The sequence below is a fragment of the Mus musculus genome, chromosome 2 (assembly GCF_000001635.26).
Source record: "Mus musculus strain C57BL/6J chromosome 2, GRCm38.p6 C57BL/6J".
Classification (NCBI taxonomy): Eukaryota; Metazoa; Chordata; class Mammalia; order Rodentia; family Muridae; genus Mus; species Mus musculus.
The window spans coordinates 85,805,791-85,816,206 of NC_000068.7; the positions used below are offsets into that span (position 1 = coordinate 85,805,791).

At 38.4% G+C, this 10,416-nt stretch overlaps 2 pseudogenes; both read right to left on the reverse strand.

Moving 5' to 3' along the window:
• Olfr1017-ps1 (olfactory receptor 1017, pseudogene 1) lies at window positions 2,668-3,006 on the reverse strand (annotated as a pseudogene).
• Window positions 10,212-10,416, reverse strand: Gm13720 (annotated as a pseudogene).

Here is a 10,416-nt window from a genome sequence, read left to right on the forward strand (position 1 = left end):
TTTTATTAATTATTTTATTTATTTACCTGGTAAATGGTACCACCCTTCCTGATTCACCCTCCATGAGTTCTTTTATTATTATTATTATTATTATTATTATTATTATTATTATTATTATATTTTCTTTATTTACATTTCAAATATTATCCCCTTTCCTAGTTTGCCCTCTTAAAATCCCCTATCCTCTTCCCCCTTTCCCTGCTCCCCAGCCCACTTACTTCAGCTTCCTGGCCCAGGCATTCCCCTATACTGGGGCATAGAATTTTCACAGGACCAAGGGCCTCTCCTCCTACTAGGCCATACTCTGCTACATATGCATCTAGAGTCATGAGTCCCTCCGTGTTTTTCTTTGATTGGTGGTTTAGTCCAGGGAGCTCTAGGGTTACTGGTTAGTTCATATTGTTGCTCCTTTTTAGTTCCTCCCCTCCCCTTTGCTTCTGAAAGGTGCTCTCCCACCCACTCACTCTTACCTCATCCCACTTGCATTCTGCTTCCATGGGGTATCAAGTTTCCACAGGATTAAGGGCATCCTTACCCACTGAGACCATACAAGCCAGTGCTCTGCTAAATGTGTATCAGGGGCCATGGACCAACCCATTAATGCTCTTTGGTCAGTGGCTTAGCCTCTGGGAACTCTGAGGGGTCGGGGTCAGTTGATACTGTTGTTCTTCTTATGGGGTTTCAATCCTCTTCATCTTCTTCAGTCCTTCCCCTAACTCTTCCCTGACAACAGTTGAATGGTTGGTTCTAAGTATCTGCATCTGTCTCAGTCAGCTGCTGGTAGAGCCTCTCAGAGAACAGTCAGGGTTTGGTACTTGTGCATGGGATGGATCCCATGTTGGGCCAGTCTCTGGATACCCTTTCCTTCAGACTCTGCTCCATTTTTCCCCCCTGCATTTCCTGTGTCCCTGGTTATAGAAGACCTCCTGCAAGAGAGGCAGGCTGTGTTTGTTGATTTTTGGCTAGTAATATCCACTCTATATTTGTATGTTTTTATATGTTTATATTCGTAGAGTAGAGCTTGTAGTCTCCAAATATAAATAAATAATGAGAAGGATATGCCATGTGATGGTTAATCTTCGTTGTCAACATCAGTACATTTGAAAGTGGTTAAAATATGCACCTGGCCACACCTATGAATGAGTTTTCTTGACTGTATTATTTGATGTCAGAAGAACCACCCTACATCTGGGCTACAACATCTGGTAACATCACTCATAGGACATGGAAGAAGGGGTTTTGCTTTCTACCTGTTTGCTCTCACTCTCACTGTCAAGCTTATTTATGCTTACCCATTCCTTCACAGGTGTTCAAACATATTCCTGTAGGGTCCCAATATCAACTGAAAACTGGCTCCTCTCTAGGACTGTTAGAAAATCTAGTATCATGGACTGAGAAACCACTGAAGCCTTGGCTTTTCTGCCAGAGACAACCACTGCTGAGCTACTCAAAACACAGCCTGTAAGCCACTAAAATAAATCTATTATTTTTGTTCCTTAGAGAGTCTTGCCTAATATACATTGTGGTGCCAGGAGTATTTCTAGGGAAAGAGAATAGTAAGGATACATTTGTTAAGTTAGGAGCAGGCTTGGCAATTTTCCAACACCTACAATTATGGTGGGCTCCCTTGATACTATGGAGAGTGCTGAATGTAATACCTGATGGGTTTGCTTTATGAAATAAAGAATATAGGCACTAGTACAGAAGACTCATGGTAATTTGTGGAAAAATAAGTAAAATAGTGATGCATGTTGGCTGTTTCTAACATTTCTGACAAAGGAAAGGAATGGACTTGTTATAAAATTAACCAACTTCTACAATAATAACAGTGGCAAAAGAAAAGGATAAGCTGTAATATAATTGACTGACATTTATGAGGATACTCCTCTACCCACTCACCCACTCCTGCATTTCTTAATTTGGTTATACTTTCTATGCCTTAATTTTCTTCAACTACAAAATGGGAATAGTAACAATCTGGTGGGGTTTCTATTTATGTTAAGTCTATAGATGTGATGTCTAAACCAGTTTCTGGAACAGGGCACATGCTGTCAGGATTAGCTGTTATTATTAACCTTACTGTCTTTGTCACTACTATCATGATTTCAGTGCTCTATGATCTTCTACTAGCATACATTTGTGTTCAAGGTTCTCCTTGCATCTGAGTTACTAAATCATAGCCTTGGATCAAGCAGGCTTTGACTCCAGTCTCAGTGATGAACCTGATTCTGTGTAGCATTGGTCACACTGATTAGCCTTTTCAACTAAGCCACGGTATAAAACAGGCCAATCTTTCACTGTGGGAATACCTTGCATACCATTCACTATTTTTCCTCCTTGGATTCACATCTAGATAGACTGTTGATTATTGCTTTCCCCAGGTATTGTCCATAGAGTCTTCGAATACCATCTAAAATGATTGACATATTTTCCAAAAGTAGTTATAACACTCTGAAGTTATATACAATAATTTTTAATGAGTTTAAAAAATATAGTTTTCAAGTATCAGTTATACTTCTTGTAGTAACAATGATGAAGAGGTAGGAAGCCAAGAAGAGGGAAGTAGATATGTTCATATCCAAAGCCAAGATCAAGTACATTGTAGCCTGGTATCTTTCTGGTATTTCTGCTACCACAAGCCAGCTTCAGCAGGGGAAGCAAGTCACATTAAATCTCATCAAGGATGTTGTCATTGTAGGGCTTACATGTAAAAGCTTTCTTGGTGATGATTAAAGAGTTAAGAAAACCACCTATGTAAGATGCTCTAGCAACAACAACATTTAAAGGAATGCACACAGTTTCTAAGACAAGCCTGAGAATAAACCAGTGACATGGCCACACAGCAATCACAAGCTATACAAACATGAATCACTCATAACCCTTCCCAGTAGGGAAGAATTGAGCAACACATTTAGCACTGGGGATGCTCTTGGCTTCATAGATCCAAATTACTAAATTCTTTGGAGCATCAACATGGGAAAACCAGAGATTTAGAAAAGACAGATTTCCACTGTCTGCATGAATGTTAACATGCAGAGAGCCATTCTAAGCAGAACACAGGCTGTCAGATTGTAACCCAAGATTTGACTTTGAGTCATTTGTTTTGTTGCTCCCAGACACCCCTTCTCTCAGAAACCCTCTCCTGGCTGAGGTTGATCCTTGGTAGTACCTGTGAATTACCCCTTTTCATGGCTTTAGAAATTCTTAAATTGAGAGGAGATAAAACATATCCAGCATAAACAGAACATATATTAAAAATATCCAATAAAACAACATAGGCTAACATAGTGCATGCAAAACCAGAATCCATTATTCTGCTGCATGTAAGAATTATACCTTGACAATGAATATAGACATTGCCTCAGAGTAAAGGGCTGGAAAAATTTATCTAAGCAAATGGATCCAAGAAGCAAGTTTGAGTAGCCATTTTAAATTCTAACAAAATAGACTTTCAACCAAAATTAATAAAATGAGATAGGGAAGAACATTACATATTCATCAAAGGAAAAATATACCAAGAAGATATTTCAGTTCTGAAAATCTATGTCATAAACTCAAGGGCATTCACATTATAAACTCCACACATAAATATTAGGAGACTCCCACACCCCACACCGCTCAATTGACAGGTTATCCAGGCAGAAAGTAAACAGAGAAATAATGAAACTCACTTGACATTATGATTCAAATGGACCTAACAGACATCTATAGAATATTTCACCCTAACACAAAAGAATATACTTTCTTTCCAGCATCTCATAGATCCTTCTCCAAAACTTACCATATAATCAGTCATAAAGCAAGCCTCAACAAATATCAAAAAAAAAAATTGAACTAATGCCTGTATCTTAACAGATCACCATGGATTAAAGCTGGACTTCAACAAGAGAAACATGAAAAAGCCCAAATATTCATGGAAACTGAACAATTTTCTAGTCAATGATCTCTGTGTCAGGGAAGAAATAGGGAAAGAAATTAAATACTTTCTAGAAGTCAGTGAAAATGAAAGCACAATATACCCAAATTTATGAGAAGCAATGAGAGAATGCTAAGAGCAAATTTCATGCACCAAGAACCTCCATAAGGAAATTAAACTGTTCTCATGCCAGTAATTTAAAAGTACACCTCAACACTCTAGAAATAGAAGGAAGCCAACATGCCAAAGAAGAGTAGAAGGCAGGAAAGAATCAAAATCAGGACAGAAACCAATCAAATAATACAAGAAAACAATACAAAGAATTAACAAAATTAAGAGCTTGTTCTTTGAGAAAATCAACATGATAGAAAAACTTTTAGCCAATTGATATAAAATCCAGAGAGATAGTATCCAAATGAACAAAATCAGAAATGAAAATGGAGACATTACAATTGACACTGTAGAAATTCAAAGAATCTTTTGGTCTAATTTAAAAACCTGTACTCAGCTACTTAAAGAATTGTTCAAAGTCCTTAGTCATCAGGGAAATGCAAATCCAAACTCTGAGATTCTATCTTAGACTCATCATAATGGCTAAGATAAAAAAACTCAAGAGATAGCACATGCTGGAGAGGATATGCAGCAAGGTGAATGCTCTATCATTCCTGCTGTGAGTGTAAACTTGAACAACCACTTTGAAAATCAATTTGGTTGTTTCTTTGAAAACTGGGAATAGTTCTAACTCATGAATTAACTATACCACTGCTCAATGTATACCCAAAAGATGTTTCATCATCCCAGAAAGACCCTTCCTTGTTCAACTATGTTCATAATAGTTAGACTAGAAACAATCTAGATGACCCTCAACTGAAGAAAGGATAAAGAAAAGGTGGTACATCTACACAATGAAATATTCTTCTGCAATTAAAAATCAAAACATCATGAATTTTGCAGGCAAAAGGATGGAACTTGAGAATATCAACCTGAGTTAGGTCACCTACTTCTAAAATGACATCAAGATATGTACTCACTTGTAAGTGATATTATAAGTACTCACTAATAAGTGGGTATTAGCCATAAAGTGCAGGATATCCATTCTATACCCCATAGACCCAAAGAAGCAAAACAAGAAGAAAGGCACAAGTGAGGATGCTCAAATGTCTCTTAGAAGCAGGAATAAAATAGTTGTAGGAGGCAGATGGAGGGAGGGGACTGGGTGGGAGAGGGGATGGGGAGCGCGATGGGAGTGGTTTCAGGATCAGCTGTGGGAAAAGGCAAAGGAGATGGCCAGATGACCATGAGAATGAATTGAATCTGCAGCTGGCAGGGGTAGGGAGCATCTTGAGTACATGCCTAATACCTGGGATAGAGAAGGCACTAAAGAATCAATGGGGGTGACCCTGGCTGAGACTTACAACAGGGGAGATATAGAACTTGAAGATTCCACTTCCTATAGCCAGGCATGAACCTCAATGAAGCGATAGGGACACCAACCCACCCATAAAACTTTTGATCCCAAACTTATCCTTCCTACAAGAAATGCAGGAACAGGGGATAGAGCAGAGACTAAGGGAGTTCAGATTATTGGGAACTAATAATCGGCCCAACTAGAGACCCATCCCATGTGCAAACACCAATTCCTGACACTATTAATGATTCTGTTATGTTTGCAGATGGGGACTTTCATGGGCTGTCCTCTGCAAGGCTCCAATCAGCAGTTGACTCAGACAGATGCACTGACCTACAGCCAAACATTGGATGGAGCTTGGGGAACCTTATGGAAGATACAGGGGAAGGATTGAGGGCCCTGAATGGGATAGGATCTCCACAGGCAGACTAAGAGTGTCAACTAACCTAGACCGTTGGGAGATTTCAAGACTGAAACACTAAATAAAGAGCAAACATTGGCTGGACTTAAGTTTCCCTAGTATATGTAGCAGATAAGCAGCTGTGTCTTGTGTGGGTCCTAAACAATTGGAGTTAGGGTTATCCCTAAAGCTGTTGCCTGTATGTGGAATCTATTCCCCTAGTTCAGCTGCCTTGTCTGGCATTGGTGGGAGAAGGGCATAGCCCTTTAGAGAACTGATGTGACAGAGTGGTGGGATACCCAGAAGGGACCACTTCTCTCTCAAAGAAGGGGATGGATAAGGGAAGGGACTGTGGGAGGGGTGGACCAGAAGGGGCAACAGTGATAGATATGTAAAGTGAATAAATAAAAAATAAGACACTGATGTGACATATTTGCTAATCCTTTAAATATTAGATGAAGTGATCACAAAGTTTATTTTGGAAAATGTTTTAATTTAATTAAAATTCCTCAGATTTTACAGTTGTTTATTCCATTTCATATTCCTCAAATTGGTGAAATTATTTTTTTGGGTTAGGGATAAATATTTGATAACAAGGAAGTATGTTTATGACTTTTGTTTCTCTAACCTTTTATCGTTTTCCTAATATCAGTTGGCTTTTTTTGACAACTGTATGACTTCTTAACTATTATTGTTGTATGCTTCTGAAATATGTATTTAATTTAGTAATTTGTAAAGCCAAGTAGTTTTCTGTTTTCTTGTTTTCTCATAGAGGAATACTAGAGAACCAGTGTTTATTTCTCTTATAGTATACGTAAACAAGAAAATTTGCGACTGGCAAGAAAAGAAAGGAGAGAGAAAATTAATACAGATGTATAGAGAAATATACATTTATAACTATTTTGCATGTTTTAAACAAAAATCATTATTCTAAAATAAATAATATAGTACTAGAAAATTTGATTCATGTAGTTTGGGGAGCTGCTGGGAATTGCACCTCTGAACCTTACATGCTAGGTAAGTGTTCTACCACTGGCCTACTTCCCACCCAGTGTTGCTACTATTAGTGTTTTTTTTATTTATGAACACATAAATTAGGGAAACAGTCATATATGGTGATTAAACATCATTAAGTGTTGCATGCGATGTCTTGGAACTACACCAGATATCAAGGGTTTTCTGCTCATAGTGCTACCTTATTTTCAATTTTTCAATTCTAATCCTAAATACTGTGAAAAGAAAAAGAAAAAAAGGATATACAAATAAGAATATCCATTATATAAACAAACTCAAAGACAAAAACCACATGATCATCTCGTTAGATGCAGAAAAAGCATTTGACAAGATCCAACACCCATTCATGATAAAAGTTTTGGAAAGATCAGGAATTCAAGGCCCATACCTAAACATGATAAAAGCAATCTACAGCAAACCAGTAGCCAACATCAAAGTAAATGGAGAGAAGCTGGAAGCAATCCCACTAAAATCAGGGACTAGACAAGGCTGCCCACTTTCTCCCTACCTTTTCAACATAGTACTTGAAGTATTAGCCAGAGCAATTCGACAACAAAAGGAGATCAAGGGGATACAAATTGGAAAAGAGGAAGTCAAAATATCACTTTTTGTAGATGATATGATAGTATATATAAGTGACCCTAAAAATTCTACCAGAGAACTCCTAAACCTGATAAACAGCTTCGGTGAAGTAGCTGGATATAAAATAAACTCAAACAAGTCAATGGCCTTTCTCTATACAAAGAATAAACAGGCTGAGAAAGAAATTAGGGAAACAACACTCTTCTCAATAGTCACAAATAATATAAAATATCTTGGCGTGACTCTAACTAAGGAAGTGAAAGATCTGTATGATAAAAACTTCAAATTTCTGAAGAAAGAAATTAAAGAAGATCTCAGAAGATGGAAAGATCTCCCATGCTCATGGATTGGCAGGATCAACATTGTAAAAATGGCTATCTTGCCAAAAGCAATCTACAGATTCAATGCAATCCCCATCAAAATTCCAACTCAATTCTTCAACGAATTGGAAGGAGCAATTTGCAAATTCGTCTGGAATAACAAAAAACCTAGGATAGCAAAAAGTCTTCTCAAGGATAAAAGAACTTCTGGTGGAATCACCATGCCAGACCTAAAGCTTTACTACAGAAAAATTGTGATAAAAACTGCATGGTACTGGTATAGAGACAGACAAGTAGACCAATGGAATAGAATTGAAGACCCAGAAATGAACCCACACACCTATAGTCACTTGATCTTCGACAAGGGAGCTAAAACCATCCAGTGGAAGAAAGACAGCATTTTCAACAATTGGTGCTGGCACAACTGGTTGTTATCATGTAGAAGAATGCGAATCGATCCATACTTATCTCCTTGTACTAAGGTCAACTCTAAGTGGATCAAGGAACTTCACATAAAACCAGAGACACTGAAACTTATAGAGGAGAAAGTGGGGAAAAGCCTTGAAGATATGGGTACAGGGGAAAAATTCCTGAACAGAACAGCAATGGCTTGTGCTGTAAGATCGAGAATTGACAAATGGGACCTAATGAAACTCCAAAGTTTCTGCAAAACAAAAGACACCGTCAATAAGACAAAAAGACCACCAACAGATTGGGAAAGGGTCTTTACCTATCCTAAATCAGATAGGGGACTAATATCCAACATATATAAAGAACTCAAGAAGGTGGACTTCAGAAAATCAAATAACCCCATTAAAAAATGGGGCTCAGAACTGAACAAAGAATTCTCACCTGAGGAATACCGAATACCAGAGAAGCACCTGAAAAAATGTTCAACATCCTTAATCATCAGGGAAATGCAAATCAAAACAACCCTGAGATTCCACCTCACACCAGTCAGAATGGCTAAGATCAAAAATTCAGGTGACAGCAGATGCTGGTGGGGATGTGGAGAAAGAGGAACACTCCTCCATTGTTGGTGGGATTGCAGGCTTGTACAACCACTCTGGAAATCCGTCTGGCGGTTCCTCAGAAAATTGGACATAGTACTACCGGAGGATCCAGCAATACCTCTCCTGGGCATATATCCAGAAGATGCCCCAACTGGTAAGAAGGACACATGCTCCACTATGTTCATAGCAGCCTTATTTATAATAGCCAGAAGCTGGAAAGAACCCAGATGCCCCTCAACAGAGGAATGGATACAGAAAATGTGGTACATTTACACAATGGAGTACTACTCAGCTATTAAAAAGAATGAATTTATGAAATTCCTAGCCAAATGGATGGACCTGGAGGGCATCATCCTGAGTGAGGTAACACATTCACAAAGAAACTCACACAATATGTACTCACTGATAAGTGGATATTAGCCCAAAACCTAGGATACCCAAGATATAAGATACAATTTCCTAAACACATGAAACTCAAGAAAAATGAAGACTGAAATGTGGACACTATGCCCCTCCTTAGAAGTGGGAACAAAATACCCTTGGAAGGAGTTACAGAGACAAAGTTTGGAGCTGAGACAAAAGGATGGACCATCTAGAGACTGCCATATCCAGGGATCCACCCCATAATCAGCATCCAAACGCTGACACCATTGCATACACTAGCAAGATTTTATCGAAAGGACCCAGATGTAGCTGTCTCTTGTGAGACTATGCCGGGGCCTAGCAAACAGAAGTGGATGCTCACAGTCAGCTAATGGATGGATCACAGGGCTCCCAATGGAGGAGCTAGAGAAAGTACCCAAGGAGCTAAAGGGATCTGCAACCCTATAGGTGGAACAACATTATGAACTACCCAGTACCCTGGAGCTCTTGACTCTAGCTGCATATGTATCAAAAGATGGCCTAGTCGGCCATCACTGGAAAGAGAGGCCCATTGGACACGCAAACTTTATATGCCCCAGTACAGGGGAACGCCAGGGCCAAAAAGGGGGAGTGGGTGGGTAGAGGAGTGGGGGTTGGTGGGTATGGGGGACTTTTGGTATAGCATTTGAAATGTAAATGAGCTAAATACCTAATAAAAAATGGAAAAAAAAGAATATATTGTAACAAAAAATTTCATTCATTTCATTCATTTTGACATTTGGCCAAGCCAAATTATATAGTATTTAAATATGCAAAATTACAATATGTTTAATTTGAATCCTTATCCTCTCTTTGTCAAGGGAAACACTCAATTTCTATTGAGATCTTCATGTTGGCCCTAGCACATGAAGCAAGCAGGCAGCATACATTGAAATAAGATTGTTTCCCTTTGCCTTTTTAACTGCTTCTTCCCCAAGCTTCAGTGACTGCATGTGGCAAATCTAGTAAGAAATTTGAGCCTTTTTGTTATGGAAAATGTTTATATTGAAGTTATTTTAATTTAGAAATAATAATAAAAGAAATAATAATAACAACAACAACAACAACAACAAACAAACGGGAAACATAAAGCATCCAGGCAAGGTTTTACTTCATGGGCTTATCACTCCGTCGTAGGTTCATGATGAGCAAGGACTCAACCACCCACAATAATGATATTTATAGGCAATGATCACTTTCACAAAGAAGCCAATGAATCCCATGATAGAAAATCCTATAGCTGTGACCATGGCAATCTTCTGGAATTCTCTTCTATTTGGTTTAGTGCATCTTTTAACCAGCTTTATTGAGTCCTTTACAAACTGCCAACTTGGCTCAACAAACTGTATTACCTACTCCAT